Source organism: Ambystoma mexicanum, chromosome 7q (assembly GCF_040938575.1).
Source record: "Ambystoma mexicanum isolate Mex_15411 chromosome 7q, UKY_AmexF1_1, whole genome shotgun sequence".
Taxonomy (NCBI): domain Eukaryota; kingdom Metazoa; phylum Chordata; class Amphibia; order Caudata; family Ambystomatidae; genus Ambystoma; species Ambystoma mexicanum.
The window spans coordinates 260,386,798-260,403,778 of NC_090941.1; positions in this window are offsets into that span (position 1 = coordinate 260,386,798).

The window sequence follows — 16,981 nt, forward strand, 5'->3', positions numbered from 1 at the left end:
TGCCAAAAGACACGCACAGGCGTAAACACGTTCGCCACACGACGGCAGGCGGAAGCCACCCTGCGCAGTATAAAAGTGCACGCAAACAACAAACACGCATATACAGCGTGTGATTCATGGAAGGCCCTGCCCGTGTTTTCCCCGGGATGTGCGCCAAATCTGCAGATGGCGCACACGGGCGCACATGTCACTGCAACATCCCGAACGCCATGCATGATGCGCACAGCGACAGTGCAGAACGTGTTTCGCACTCACCAAAAAGGGGGCAGAACACGCGGAATGGGGAACAACATGTGAAAATGAAGGCGTAACTGGGGAAGTACTGCTGGGAAATATAGGGAACGCCCACACACGCGTGAACAACACTTATTTATGGAATCGGACACGGGAAACCCGCACATGCCAAAAGACACGCACAGGCGTAAACACGTTTGCCACACGACGGCAGGCGGAAGCCACGCTGCGCAGTATAAAAGTGCGCGCAAACAACAAACACGTATATACAGCTACAATGAATGTCCGATTTCTCGCAGCACTGATCGTGGGACACCGCAGGAGGAGAAGAATAGCCAGGCCCCGCATTTTTTTGCCCGGGACAAGCCTTTTTGGGATGCCTGATGACGAGGTCTATGGCAGGCATAGGTTTCCACCTCGTGTCATCCTAGACCTCGTCACTGAGTGGGAGGATGACCTCACATCACCCACCTTGTGCTCCCAAGCACTGAGCCCCTTGGAAAAGGTGCTCAATGTCCTGCATTTTGTGGCCACTGGGTAATTTCAATGGACAACTGCCATAGTTGGGGGCGTCTCACATGCCACGCAGTCACGCTGCCTACACCAGGTGTTGACAATCATGACTGCGCGCCCCTCAGTCCGCAGGCACATATACATGCCCAGAACACACGCAGAAAGGCAGGCTGTGGTCCAGGACTTTCATAGGGTGGCACACTTCCCCAAAGTGCTCGGTGCCATAGATTGCACCCATGTGGCCCTACGTCCATCTAGGGCCACTGAGCACATCTATCAAAACCGTAAGCACTGGCATTCCATCAACGTACAGGTTCTATGCGATGCCCATGTAATCATCACCTCTGTCTATGCAAACTATCCTGGGTCTACCCATGATAGTTTCTTATACAGAATGTCCGCCCTGAACCGGGACCTGGAAGCTGGGAAGCATGGCAACACATGGCTCATTGGTGAGTACAAATGTCTGTGCACATGCATGCATGTCACAAACAGACAAATTCACAAACACAACTAATGACAACCATCCTCACCTCCCCAGGGGACAGTGCCTGCCCTCTGAGCAACCACAGGATGACGCCAATACGGAACCCCACCACACCACCCCAGGTAAGATACAACACTGCCCATATTGCAACCAGGGGCATAGTGGGGCGCACATTCCGAGTGCTCAAGTCACGCTTCCGCTCCCTTGACCACTCTGGCGGGCAGCTACTATATGCACCCCCAGTAGTGTGCAGGATCATTGTGGCAGCATGTGTCCTGCACAATCTTGCAACACGGCGTGGCATACTGGTGGCCATAGTGGGGCCCCCACATCCCCAACCACAGGGACAAGCACTGCTCATGGGAGGGGAAAAGGAACGTGGCGAGGCAGCCCGGACCAAGCTTGTGGCCACATTTTTCACCTAAACTCCCACCCCTGTGGAGTGCACACAGGCCTGGCACATAACAGGTGACAATCGTTGATGACAAAGAGACAGTCAACTGTCACAACCTTACCACCCTGAGAATATTGACACGGAAGTGCTACATTGTGTGCATCCCTAGCTACTTAAACATAACCAATCCTATTTGACCAAAAGGAACACATGCAAGGTGTAGATCACACCACCCCCCTGCAAAACAGCCATGACAATCAGTGGTATGTCACCCAAACCCTCCCAACCCACATCACCCTTGTCGGCCACACCATGACATGGCATGCAACAGCAAAAGAGCAAACTAAAAGCACAACACATGACCAATTAGATATGAAATGACACGTGATGAATGGAAAGAGGCCTGAGACAATCACACCTGACATGGAATCAGATGAAATGACTGACCAACATCCTCCTAGACATGCAAAGTCATACACAAATTTATGCCACCAGCGGTACCATCAACAAAAGACAGAATGTCTGTTGGCATGCACATTGGCCAATCCAAATCCACAAATACCAAACCTGTGTGCTGTGTTTGTCTCCTGCAACACACCGCTTAGCACACAGCACAGTGAGCAGCCATTGTGTTGGGGATACACCTTGACCATCATATAAAAAGGACAAGCAACAAAAATAACCTACTAACGCATGTACACGATCCCCAAATGGTAAGTGATCATGCGCTGCAGGGACACAGAATGCCAGAGAAGGCAATCTGTGTGCACATGTGAGCATGGAAGGGTGGTTGTATGTGTGGTGGAGCATTATGTAAGTGTGTGTGTTAGTAGGGACATGCACTCAATACATGCATGTGAAATCAAGTGACCCTTAGTGTCCTGTACACATCATATGTCAACATTGGCCATGTGTACACTCCAGTATGCCAAACCACAATAATCCCCTGACACCTGAAAAGGAAACCCAACACAGGAACAGCCATTGACCAGCAGAACACATCATGCACATAGTACCCCACAATGAGAATGTCAGAGAGTGCCCAAACACTGTAGCCCAAGCGTGCTGTCCGACAACAAAAGGCCCTCCCTCATTTACTCATCACCATGACGTTCAGAAGAACTGTGTCTGGGGTCCGTTGGCTTCTTCCTTCTAGACTACTTGGCTTCAGGATCCCTCTACCCCTTGGTTTACTTGTTCTACCTTTTCATGTAAATAGGGTCCAGCCCCCTCAGAGGCCACCTTGACTGGTAAAAATACCAAATTGCAGAGAACTCCAAGGAGCCAAACCCCCAAACCAGGGAAAAAGCCTGTAGCCACCAAAACCCCCTGGAAGAGTCTCCAGTAGATGACTTGAAGTTACTGAATATGGCCAAGTACATGTCCAAGCAGAATGATAGAATAACTACCAAAGCAGCACATTTGAAGAATGGTTCAACAGGATGGGTCGCCATTTCAGTACACAATAATGAATGAGGATGCAACAACTCGGTGGGTAGTGTCACAGCTCCAGTCTCCAGGCACAGGAGTGGCACAAACCAACCACCCCCTCTGCGGTCTGGGAGCCTGCAAGGTAAAACTTACACAGGCCTCCGAGACCCCGGCTGGGGAAGAGAGTTTGGGATCCGTTGGTTGGATAGGCATCAGTTTTTAGGATAACCGGAAAGAGGGTCAGGAGAGGGGAGGTGGATGGGCAAGGGAAAGTAGTGAAAATACAAAATACAACTATTGACAATTAAACATACTCAATAAGAGAAACCATGTACTTTATGCACATTGTACAAAATGGCTCAAAGGCAAGCAAAAGAGAGACTTATCTCTGGGGTGAGTGCTGGCCTCCTGGTTGCACACTCTCAGGTCCGGTAACAAGAGCAGTTCAATGCTGCAAAGAGAGCGTGAGTTACTATTCTGTGTGTGTTTTTCCCAAACGCCACATAACACCATTCATGCCTCGAATTTAGTGACTCCTCCCGAAACAAGCACTCTTGTCTGCTGCTTCATTCGTATAGTTTTGCTTGCCCCCTTGATGATTTATACACTGTTAATGCAGTAAGGTAGCCGCACGTGGCCCTGCGTTAAATGGAAGACCATGTGTTAAGAATCACACATGATAGAATGTGCCTTGGATGTGCTGCTAGACGCGAGTGGTGCGACTTCAGTACAAGCAGCGTTCTGCCAGCCGCGGCTTTTTATAGGCAGCGCACGTGGCTAATTGCATATGCTAATGTTATGCACTGCACTCGAGTTTGTGCATTGCTGGGTGCCCCCCCTTGCGCTGCATTAGATTGTGGCTAGGAACTCTACTACGCTAATAACTTAGCTTCTATGGAGCAGGGGGGACTAGAGGATATGAGCGACACCCCCTGCGTGTGCCCCTGACAACTTGGAAAGCTTCTTGGCATTTGCTCCTCAGCGCGGCTTAGCTGTACTGTGTGCATCTTCGCCAACACCTGGCTAAACTCACCAGCACTGGCGCTACTTAGCTTGCATGTTCGAGGGGCCTGGAGGAAGGTTGGCTGGGGCGTGGCCCCTCGTGCTGCTCACCTTGCTCGGAGCTCCTGGAAACACGTCTGCTTCTGTCGGACGTCTGAGCACAAGCCCTGTGCTTCTGCTTGCGCGCGCATGCGCACGTTTGCCACACCCAAAATTGCCAGGATTTTGTAGTTCTTGGCCCAGTGTCTGCTGGGAAAGGTAGTCTGCAGGCTCCTTTTCCTGCAGAAAGGGCATACAAGCCTTTAATAAGGCTGGAAAGTTTTCTGTGTGTGTGTCTTTGTGCTGCTTGTTACTGGGCCATGTATGAGACCTACATTTGACCTCCTCCCACAAAACACCATGTTCTGTACCCTGACAGGTAGAGCTGGAATTGAGTAGAAAATAACCAAGGAGGCTGGCACAACTGGATGGTTGAGCTCAAACCCAATCAATCCTTGATACCGTGAACAAAGAAAGGCAGAGACAGCACAAGTCTGGAAAGACAGAGAGAATGTGAGATAGACGGAAACAGCTGCCAGCAAGTTAAGAGCCACAACAGTTGAATAGCATTGGTAAATGCCTATAGTCAACATAACGGCATGGATGTAATAGATGAAAGACAGGAGGAGCGACAGAGAGATGCTGTTGAACTGAAGTGTGTATGGCAGTGTAAGAGTACGTGGAAATAACTGCCCGAGAGGCGGGCGGACAGATCTGCAACAAGGACAGTAGCAGGAAGAAGAACAGGGACTAAAGGCACCAGAGTGTGAAAAACAAGTTAAAGAGCCATAGTCCAGTAGGAAAACTGTGCCGCCAGGCAGCATTAAAGTCCAAGAGGGAAGACAGACACAACATGCCGTCCAAATGGAACGGAGCATAGTAGTAGTATAGGCGGACATCTCAGGTGAGGACTGGACCGTGAGTTGTGCCTCTTGAGTCACATTCTTAATGCATCCTCCTTTGCCACAATCCCCAGGGGCTGAATTCAACACGTACCAACTTGACATTGTCACCAGCTGGCCCCCTCCCACCATCAGTGTGACTTTGACAGCTAAAGGGTGCAGGCTACCGTCTACAGCATGAAGTGCATCAAGCACGTATACAGGCAAGAAATGAACATACATCACTGTAAAGACGCCTGTGGGGGTGTCTGTACTTCTGCTCTCTATATGGTAGAGGGGAGTCACAGAGGACCCCTGCCAAGATTCTCTATTATTGGTAAACGTAGTCGAGCAATCAAGGCCTAGCTTCTCAGGATGTGATGCGGGCTGATTCTTAAGTACAGTGTAGTCCCCAAGCACCCACAAAGGAATGTCCACACACTGTATCGGTTACAACACAGTCTTTATATAATTAATATTGAAAGGTATGTACAATATCACAATAACTCACTTTGTACTCCGAAAATCAGCAATGGTAAATATATACAGTTCTAAAGTGGTACCACTAACGTTATCAGATCTCATATACGGTCAGAATGACACACAGATCAAAATAAAGAGGAAACCAACAGTAGAAAGAGGAAAGAAAGCAAGATAGTGGAACAGTTGGCAGAATACTGTCACCGACACCTAGACACGGTTTGTGTGGACATCCCCCAACCTGGGCAGCCGGTAAAGCAAAGATGTATCACAAGCCCAGTCCATATATTGTTCCCACTAGACTTTCCAATAGTTCAGCAACCCCAAAGTACCTTGGTTTTGTAGCGTTCTTTGTCGGGGAATCGACTGCCCTTCTTGAGTGCCCTCTCTTTAAGGCAGGAGTCACGGGTCGTCAAACGTCCGATGGAGAGCAGGTCGAGCTACGACATTGAAGTGGCCGCGTCGTTCCTAGTGGTGCTCATTGATGGGGAAGCGTAAAAACGTCCTGCAAGGAAGAGGCATGCGGGCACCTCGGTGTCGATAGTTATGGACTGCAAAGAGTTTGAAGAACTGTGGCCCAGCAAGGTCGTTGAGTCGTCGGCATCTCTGTGGTCTTTTGGTGGTGGGAAACCCACCGGTTGGATGCGCCTCGGCAAGTCGATGGTCAGGCCTTCTCTGGAAGGAGACAGCGGTGACGATGCGGACGAGAGCGTCCTTGGATCAATGAACTTCTTAGGCAAACGGGAGCACGGCGGCTCCAGTCGGCAACGGCGGTCGTCGATAGTGGCGGACAATAGTCTGGGTGCTTCTCTTTGGAGTTCTGCAGCAGTCCTGTATCGGGTCGGCAGCCTGATGACGGTCTGTCTACCAGGGAGCTTTGGCAAAGGTCAGCTGGTGCATGATGGTCCCTCGTAGCTCGGGAAGAGGACGCCTTAACAGGTCCTCTCTGGGTCAGTCCTTGGAGACACAGCAGATTTTGGATTGTGAAGGAGAGCCACAGCAATTCTTCTCTTCCAGCAGGGCTTCAAGGTCAAGCGTCAGTTTCACTCCAGTTACTCGTTGTAGTTTGGACTTCAGCTCTGAACACTTCTGAACACGATTCCTAGCAGTGAGAGGTCCCCAGATATACTGTTGATCTCCAATTCATTCCACTGGGTCACACTGAAGCATTCAATCACTACGAAGGGCATTCATGCAGGCAGGCAACCAATCAGGCACTCAGTGCATTCAGGCGATTCACTTCTCTCCAGACACTCACAACAAGTTATGTGATTTGGGACAAGTACTGAGCCATTCAACACTTCATACTGCATTCATACCGGTTTCGGGCAGGGCATCTCAGTCATTGTGTCATTGTGCCTGCTGCTGGAGCTCCACCTGCCTAGAAGGAGGGAGCACAGATTGGGCCACACGTTCCCTACTAGACACCCACAGCATAGAATGTGTATTTGTCACACACTCCATTCACCAAGGTCCCACCCACAGGCATACTCACAACATACGGTTGTTGGGAAGGCTCCAGTCAGTCTGGTCAGCACTTCCCCACACTACCATATATGGAACTTTCACCCAAATGCCAGTCAGGGGGAAGGGACAGAGTCAGGGCTTCCCGGGACTTCGGGAAGATCTAGGTGACAGGTGATGGAAGGCATGAGGCCATGGGGGTTATTTTGTCTCCATCAGGAACCTACTGATTACAATGGCACGGCCTGGGCATCCCAAAATAGAGGATGCCCAGGGCACCAGTCATTTCAGCACGGAGCTGCCCCCAGCCTGTAACCTGCTCTGTGGGCCAACCACAGGTGCCCAAAAACATACACTAGGGGCACAGTGTTGCACCCATACCCATGAGTGCCATAAGGGTATCCCATGGGTCTGTTCACCAAACCAAGAGAGAGAGCTGCACCGCCAGGAGTCCCACACAAACTTCTGCACGGAAAACACGACAGAACATGATAAAAACAGTAAAGGACAAGGATACGGAGGCCCTGTCCCTCCGATGCATTTCCAGCATCACAATCACAATCAACATCTATAAATGGACAGTTCAATAATGTACTCACGAAAATTGATTGCAAACATGCCGTGGAGAAAACATCCATAATCCCCACTAGGGGTGTTAACACAAGTGGTACAGCAGCAGACAGGCCACAGATATGATGAAAGTCCAATGCCCTTGTGTAAATGGTTGTCAAACCGAACCATCCTTCCAGGCCCATGGATGGGGAAAGCAGGAGTGGCATATGTGTCAGGACCCTAAGCCACAAACACATACACGAGACAAGCTTGAATGGGCCCAGCTGAAACAGACAGTGGATGCTTTCAAAAGCCACAAAGCACCACACCGCCACATGAATGCACAATAGAAAAACAATTTTGAACTATATTAACTAATTAAACGAACTAATAAAATAAAAAATGGCCACATACGACCCAGGGGGTGGGGGGCACCAGGAAGGGGGAGATACAGGGTGCACCTCAACACCCACATGTGATTATGTTGAGATCAACAACAAAAAAACCTCCATGGGCTCAACGCCTGCACGGCTCGACCTGTGTGGGAGATAAGTCGTCGTCCGAGTCACCCTCTGGATTGAAAGCAGAAGGTGGACGTGGCACAGTAGCCTGACCACGCCTATGCACAGCTTGCCCCTTGTCGGCAGCAAGTCTACGGGACTGATAAGCCTGGTCCTGTGCGGCGATGACACGTAGGTCAGCATGCAGCACCTCATATGATACGCGTGCTTCCACTTGCAAGGTAGCACGTGTAACACAGAGTTCTTCCTGCATGGCCTTGCATGACATCCGGAGCACCTTCCGGCATTCATTAAGCTCAGCCGAGATGGTATTCTCAAGCTACACCAACCTCTCCTCTGTCCGCTGCCTCTGGGACATGTTGAGCACTCCCAGAGTCGATCTGAGGGATTTATGGTCATCCCTAAGGGCCTCCCTATGTGCCTCTGCGTGAGCAGCAAGTGCTTGACGCAGAGACACCATTTCAACCCGGCGTGCCCTGTCTGAGGCCCGCATGCCCAGCCTGAGTGAGCAGGCCGTGGACTGTGCTGCCTGCTGCTGGAGCTCCACCTGCCTAGAAGGAGGGAGCACAGATTGGGCCACACGTTCCATGCTCTGAGCGATCTTATCATTTGCTGCCCCTGTTGTTCTGAATTGGCACACATGGATTGCTCCCACGCAGTATACCCCGGTGGCGCACGGCCACTGCGTGGCCGGGCTTGATTCCCGCGGGGCCGAAGGACTACATCCCTCCATTGACGTGATGTCCCAGGCACATCACCAACTTGCATGGAGTGTGACCGTGCGTCCCGATCCACCACAGGCGGAGATTCCAACACCGTCTGGCCCCTCAGTGCAGATGTCGCAGACAGAAGATCGTCCACATCAGAATCACTCACTGTCGACGAATGGACATGACTCACATCCAACTCAACATTGTTGTCATAGTGATCATCCAAGCTAAATTAATCGCCAGCCCTGGACATGATGGTCTGGAGCACAAGTGGGTTCTCGTGGCCTACCACCCCACGATCCCCACTTGTGCCGGGTTGCTGATGTAATAGGAACCCTGTGTCAGGATTGACATCACCATCCTCTGGCTCCATTGTGTCATCATCTGTAATGTGGAATAAATAAACATGAGTACACATGTCAGAAGCACATAACCCACACACACACATAGACATCACATTGACAGCCAACACATGAAGCAGATATGTCACACACAAATTAAATTCTGGAATGCATCCAGTGGCATTGTTATGCAAACACATCCCAAAAGCAGAAATGGATGTGTGTAAATAGCCAAGCCTACACAGGTACAGAATGTAGTATATCAACTCCATCACACACCACCTCTGTCAGGCACATGTCACAGGCAGAAATGACAGATGGCAACAAAGAGATGGCACATACCATAAGCATGTCTGAACTGCAAAATGGCCTCAGCTGCAAGTGAATCCAAACACACCATGACACACGTAATATGCATGTACACATGCATCACTAAACCATCATCACCAATATAGCTTCATCCATCTGCAGCACGGCCCGTACCGGGTGTCATGGGCCATGTAGACATAGTGCATGTCCTGAGCAAAGCGAGACCCTGCACCCAGGCATGAGGGACCATAACGCCCAGTACGGTCCGAGCCTGCCGGCCATGAAGCCTCCAGAACACCTCTCAGGGCCTGATTGAGCACATTGTGCATTGATTGGGCCCTAAAACATTATTCAGTGTGTCAAATCATCACGGCCAGGCCCCACCAGATTAGCTAAGTGGGCCTGGGCGTACACATACTGCACCACAGTGCACCTTCAGGATTGTGCAAGTTGAACATAACGGGCAGGATGCTGAAATCGCAGCTGCATTAATGTTAATCAACTACATTTTAGTCATTCAACAAAAAAGCTGCAGAGAACACATGTGTAAATGAACACCTTCACACACACATAAGTGAGTAGCTGCAATGTTGCAGTACACAATGTTGAAGCTGCTTGCATATGTACATGTGAATGTGTTCAAGAACAACCAAGTTCACATACACCCGTATGGTGATTATGAACAGCAACCTATACAGAAAAGCAAGCAGCTACAACGCTGCTTGCTTCGATGTATGTGAAAGTGTACACATGCACACGTGAAGGCAGCTCCACAGTCATTACAACCCGATTGGCAGGCTATAACCAATCTGCGGCCGCAGATTGACCAATCAACTTTGCTAAACACCCACTAGGATGTTCCAATACTGAGTACATTTGTCACAGAATGCACCTGTGCCCGTGCCTTTCATGACAGTGAAGGGATCAGAATCTGACCATACATGCCAGGTCACATTGACATTGCAGCAGTGCGTAGGCATGTAGAACAGTGTAACATGGCTCAGAAGCGGGTTGGTGCAGTGCAGAACATGTGTAAGTTACTGATTATCTACATCAACTAGTACATTATGATGCCATCAATAAACATGAAGGCAGTGTAAGGGCAAGTTCAGGCATCACATGCAATGTTCATGCAATGGGTTGCATGGCTACAGGCAGCCCCCCCCCTCGCCCCTTATTTAAAATGCAGGGATGCATTGCATGGCAGTGAAAGGTTGACCAGTGAACTGTGTATTGGCAGACAGTGTTGACTAATGTCAATTGCATCATCTGAGTCAACTGACAACTCAGCAGATGATAATTGGACAGTGAGCAGGACACATGATGAACCTTCAGTAGTACACCCATTTGTGGTGCAGAAGGCACTACACCAGTTGAAGAGAGTCAGGGGGCCTGAAACAGGGTGAGGCTTGTGACCCACACAGACTATGACACCCTAAACATGTGCGTGATGCAGGACTGAACACAGTGGGCATGGAATGGATGATCAAATGCCATTAAATGTATGTCATCCTGGACACGTACTACAATGATCATCCTGCCAAGGACACATAGGGGCATGCATGGAATGCACATGGAGCATGAATGGGCACTCATGTCCCTGCGGAGCATCTGCCATCTGCACAGTCTGAGTGAGACACCCTGCATCAAGAACAAAGGATGTATCCCACAGTATGTGTCTGGCAGGTTGGCAGGGGGAAGTGTGCATGTACAGAGGAGCATTGAACAGGCCATTACACTAGTACAGCATGATAGACACCAGTGCCATGGTGGAATTGGGGTGCAGGGGGCGGAGGGGCAAGGGAGCATGCCTACGTGGAGTACCCGCATGCAGGCAGAACACACATGCACGTCAGTCATGTGATGACATAGTCCGAGTGCTGAGTGGAAAGACACCCCAGGATACATGCAGAAGGGCCAGTGAGCTGGAACATGGACTGCAGGGGTAGCTGGGTGACTAGCATGTGAGTAGGGTGCAAATGTGGTGATGAGGACAGTCTCTGCCTGCTCTACATGTCCAGCATGCTGCACTGCATGCATGCATCAGTGAAGCATTGCATGACTCGCACATGAGAACCACGTACACATAGCATGTAGTGGCAGTCAAGCACACCACATCACACAAGCAAACCACACATGGGCTGGACAAACACGCAAAAACACTCTCTGGACGGGGCATCAAAATCCAGCATCTCTCCCACTCCTTCGTACAATTCTGCTGGTATGAACTCTGCAGCAATCAACTCGTGCGAAGTGAGATCTTCTTCCTCAGGTGGTGGCCCACTGCCAGTCACCCGAGTCATGGCATAATTGGAGGCAGGCTTTAGCTTACCACAACATCAGAGGTCATCCCAATGCTTTTTACACTCCTGAGCTGTGCGCACCTCATGTCCGAATGCACTGACACACTCCGCAACATGCTTCCAGTGGTACAAATGCTGGGCAGCCGTAGTGTGACAATTTGGGCGCACTAGCATATCATGGTCGTGTCCCGACACATATCCCCCAAGGAAGTCCAGCTCCTGCTTGCAGGAAGGCTTCTTCCTCGACGTGCCGGAGGCCGGAGCTGTGTCTGGGGTCCCAGCCTCTTGGGCAGTGATCTGGACTCTGACTGGCAAAAGCCGCCCTGATCAGTAGGGGCAGTGGCACTGGTGGATTGAACCGAGGGAGTGGCAGGTGGAACTAGGACGGAAGCCCTGACTTGCGTCAGTGGCTGCTGGGTCCCTTGACTGGACCCTGCACAGCAACATCCCTATGTGCCAAGGTCATTGATGGAGACCGTCCTGTATGGCAGACTCACAGCCGGGGTGGTGTCGGCTGCATCTACCCATGCAGTTTCCAACACCTGGCTGTTCCGGGCAGCAGATGACAATACTGCCCCAGGGACATGTGCCTCGGTCAGGACAGCCCTGCATGCACTTACAGTGTGCCTCCTGACCAACTGGAAATCATCCTGGGACTCTTCAGGTGCCAACGCAGCATGCGCTGGCCGACCCTGAGCCTGGGTGGTGGTGGCCACAGCTGCACCTGCAGCTACCACTACCCTTGGGCCCGTGGCAGTCGATGATACGGACTGCTGGGTCACATGGGTGCCAGTGCCAGATGCAAGAGCTGCATATCCCGGAACCACAGGTGGTGGTGGCATAACTGCACCAACATGTGGCAGAACATCCTGCTGAAGTGGCGCACCCTTGCCTCTTCCCCCTCTGCAGCCATTTTGGACACCCTGGAGTCCCCCTACTCCCTGGTCATCCTGGCCACATCCCTGACCACGCCCGCCACGTGGAAGACGCCCAGCTGCGGTGCCCCTCACCTTTTGTGGCCTCCCTACCATGGCACAGATGTAGTAGTGCCAATGGGAGGTGTACACGACAATTGTCTTGGGCAATTGGGGTGAAGGGGTTGGGGTACTAGATGTTAACAGCACCCCTGTGTGCCTGCAAGGCTGTATGTGACCCCAGTGAGAAAATGATGGGTCATGCAATGCTCAGGTACCCCAAAACTGCAGTAAAACGCTGCATGCAACCCCCGGTAGCCCACGTGTGTGGAATTAACCTCCTGCAGTATGCGGTGGCACCCAGGGACACGAAAAAAACGTATGCGTGGGACACACAGGCTGCTATGACCTCGAAAATGGGTACACGATACACAGCGGGACCCACAGTGGGAAAAATATTGTGCGCGACTCACCGTCTGTCTAGTGTGGTAATGAAAAACACGTGCAGGCAAGACCAGCACCAAAAGAAGAGATACTTCCTTGATCTGCTGTGAAGTAGTGATGGCGTGTGAAACAAGCAGAAGTAGCAACACATGCGTCGATCTCCACGAAAACCATGTGGAGCAAATTGCTGGTCCTGCTCACCTTTAACCTGTGCCGAGGGAAACACCTGCATGCGTCATGTCACTTACGCGCTTAGGCCCTTTCCTTGAATTACACGCATTAACATGCGGACGTGCTGTTTTTTCACGTGCTGAATCACTATGCACCCATGCTGAGGGAAACGCTTGCGCGTGTTATGTCAAATGCTGTGCTTACGCGCTAGGGCCCTTTCCTCAAATTACATACTGACGTACTGTTTTTTCACATGCCAAAACACTTTGTATCAAGCTGGCCATGCGACAACACACGGAAGACCATGCTCCTGCCCAGAAGGCCATTTTCCTGCCCCCCCAGAGCCCTGAGCCAACTCCCACCAGCCACCTGCTGCTGCCTGCCTGCATGCTGGCCACGTGCCCTGCTATTTGGTGCCTGCTGTTCAGCCATTTGCAGAGGTCCAGTTACTGTGACCACCCCTGCTGGAACAGAAGACTCCTGACTGCAGTTCCATCTCTCCACAGCCCAGCACCAGGACCCAGTTGCCCACCCACACCTGCCTTGGGGGTTGCCATGTCGGGGGAAACACCATCTGAGACCAATGGCAACCCCCAGCTAGAGGTAGAGGGCTGCTAGCTTCACAGCAGGAGAGGTTGGCATCCTGGTGGAGCAAGTTCTGGTGCATTATGATGCCCACTTCGGAAGAATACGCACCGACAAGGATGGATGGAAGAGGATCTGGACGGACATCGTGGTTGCCATCAACACGGAAGGGGTGGCAACCTGTGACCTAACACACGTCCAGAAGCACTGGGAGGACTTCAGGTCCAGGACCCTCAGGAAGTCCCGGTGCCTCTTGGAAGCAGCGGATGCAGTGAGATGCTGGGTCCACCTTACCACCGATGGCATGAGGGTCCTGGAACGCATTAACCCAGTGCTTCACCGCCAGATCCTTGAGAGGGAGACCCCTCCGGAGTCGAGCGGTAAGTGTCCATGTGTACTTATTGGAGGCAGTGCATGCTGAGGTGTGCCAGGAGTGTGCATCTTGGACATATGTCTGAAAAAAGACATGTATGGATGTCTATGTGCAGGGACATGACCGTGCTGCATGTGAGTCCAGTTATGTGTGATGCAGATCAATGGTGTATGTGTTCCAAAACATGATGCACAACTGCATGTGGAGATGCACACATGTTAGCATTTCTGTGTATGTACTATGGCATGGTTGAGGTGTGACACATGGATGCTGGTTCCACCTTCATGTACATGCACGGCGTACATGTGCGTGTGTGTGTGTTTGACATGTGAGCAACTGTGATACACCATGGATGCATGTGACACAGACATGTAGGAACCCGATTGGCTGATGTGACATAGTTGCAGATTATTCCCCTGTGACAAGTGGTGGAGATGTACAGATGCATGTCTGTCTGGTGGCATGTGTGCATGTGTTTGGCACTCCCCATGTTGATTGTGACGTCATGCCAACCTTCGGATGTTCATGCTGTTGTGTTTGTATGGATGTTGCTGCCTGCCGCACGATTCATCTTAATTTGTATATGTGTGTGGGTTCAAAAGATATGAATGTTGGGGAGTGTGATGCCATCTGTGAAGTTTAACACTGCCACTCATGTGCAACTGTCATGTGTGTATCTGGCCATTGTACAGTGCCCTGATGCCTGTGTTCTGTCTCTCCCTGTCTGCAGCGTTGACTGATGAAGAGGGCGGAGACGGTGCTGTGGAGCACAGCAGCAGGGATCCCACCGCCAGCCGGAGGTGCAAGGCCCAGCTCCCCTCTGAGGTAGTCATCTCTTCGGGGAGTGAGGAGTCTCGTGCCATGTCCATGGCCACAGCTGCCGAGAGAAGGTCCAAGAGGCGGAGTTTGGAGGTGGACTCCTCGGCAGCAGTAGGGGCAGCTGAGCCACCACAGGGGCCTATGGAGGAAGATGGCACAGAGTCATCCAGTTTGGTGGTGGGTTTGGCTGAGGAGGAGGCTGTGGAAGGCACACGCACAGGGCCTCTAGGGGAGGATTCCACTGGTGGTAGTGGTGCAGTCCAGGGGCAGGGACAGGAGGCAGCACAGGCTTCCGTGGAGGTGCCTGTGTGTAATCCTGTCCCTGATCCTGTGACTGCAACATCCAGCACCAGCAGAGATGCCTCTGTCCAGACCTGTTTTCAGGGCGGGGATGCGCATACAACAACTGGCCTTCCTCTCCCTGCCAGCATTGCAATCTGTGACCGTATTGAGCCTGTCCTAGCTGGGGTGGCATTGCGCCAACGTGGCTTTCGGTATGACGTGCAGGGTTCTCGTCTGGACAGTGCACGTCATTTCGAATGCCTCTTTGTCCGCGTCAACCTACTAGGACAGGTCGTCGGCACTGGGTTCATCCGTGTGCTGGAACTTCTTGCGACGCCCTACTCAACTTTGCCCCCTATGCACCAGTCGTCCTCCGTGCCATCTTCCGGCCCAAGTATCACCTGGGCTCCCTGTGGAGCTGCCCCTGAGCCAGCGGCCAGGCTGGTGGAGGACACATCCCTGCCACAGTCGGGAGCCGGAGGTCCAGCAGGGGTAGCCACCCCACCAACTGGACCCCAGCAAGAGGAAGATGTGCAGGCATCAATAGGCAGGGCACATGCACGGCAGCAGCAGGCTCAGAGTGGTAGCGATCATGGCTCGGGGCCATCAACATCACAGGGGCAGGCATCGGTCGTCGGGCCGGAGGACCCAGGATTGGGAGTGTCTTCCGTGTGGCAGCGGTTGGGCCAGCAGATAGATGCAAATCAGCAGTGGGCAGAGGAGGCACGCCTCACAATGGTCAGGGCGGAGAACTCAATGTGCCGGCGTTGAGGCGAGCTGAGTGCCTCGAGGCAACTCGCAGGGAGTTGGAGGAGTCCATGGCTGCATACCTGCGAGACCTCGGGGCCAGGGAAGAGGCCCGCCTCTGGGACGTTGAAGTGGAGTTCGATGATGCCCTGGCCCGGGATTCAATGAGTGAGCCGTCGGACTAGCCTGCCGCCTTTGTATATAGTTATTTAGATTTAGGTTTCATTTGGTTTTTATTTTTATTTGGAGTCCACGTACTTTACTCCACCAATTGTATATAGTTGTGTTTTAGGTAGATTTCCTTTTGTATTGGGATCATGGACCCTTCAGACTTTCATTTTAAATAGTTCCGGACCTGTAAATACCCTTATTTTTTTTTCCATCCCATTAAGTAATGGTTTTTTTTGCTTCTCATTTTTGGATTTGTTTCTTTGGACTTTGGTAATGGACCACTTTTCATTTTTCATGTCTTTGTTTTTCAAATTTCCTTGGATTTAACTTTCTTTTTCTGATTTCATTCATTATTTGTTCATTTGCATGTGTGGTTTTCTTTTTGTCATTTTGTTTTCTTTTTAATACATTTCATAATTCTACATTATTGGTGTGGTGTACTATGATTTATTTTGTGCATGTCTCCATGAGTATTGGCTCAGTCACATGTTGCCACTGTGTGGGTAATTTACTGGGGAGTGGGTACAGCGTATCGTTGGGTGTATGTACTGGGGGGTGGGTGGGTGGTATTTGGGATAGAGCATTAGGGCCATGGGTCTGTATAGTTATGACATGGTGTTTGGGGGGACATGAGTCGGGGTCTGCTGGCAGGTTGCCATCACTGGGGGTGGGGGACATGAGTCGGGGTCCTGCTGGCAGGTTGCCGTCACTGGGTTGGGGTGGGGGGCATAAGTCGGGGCCTGCTGGCAGGTTGCCGCTACTGGGGGTGGGGTAGGGGACATGAGTCGGGGCCTGCTGGCAGATACCCGTCACT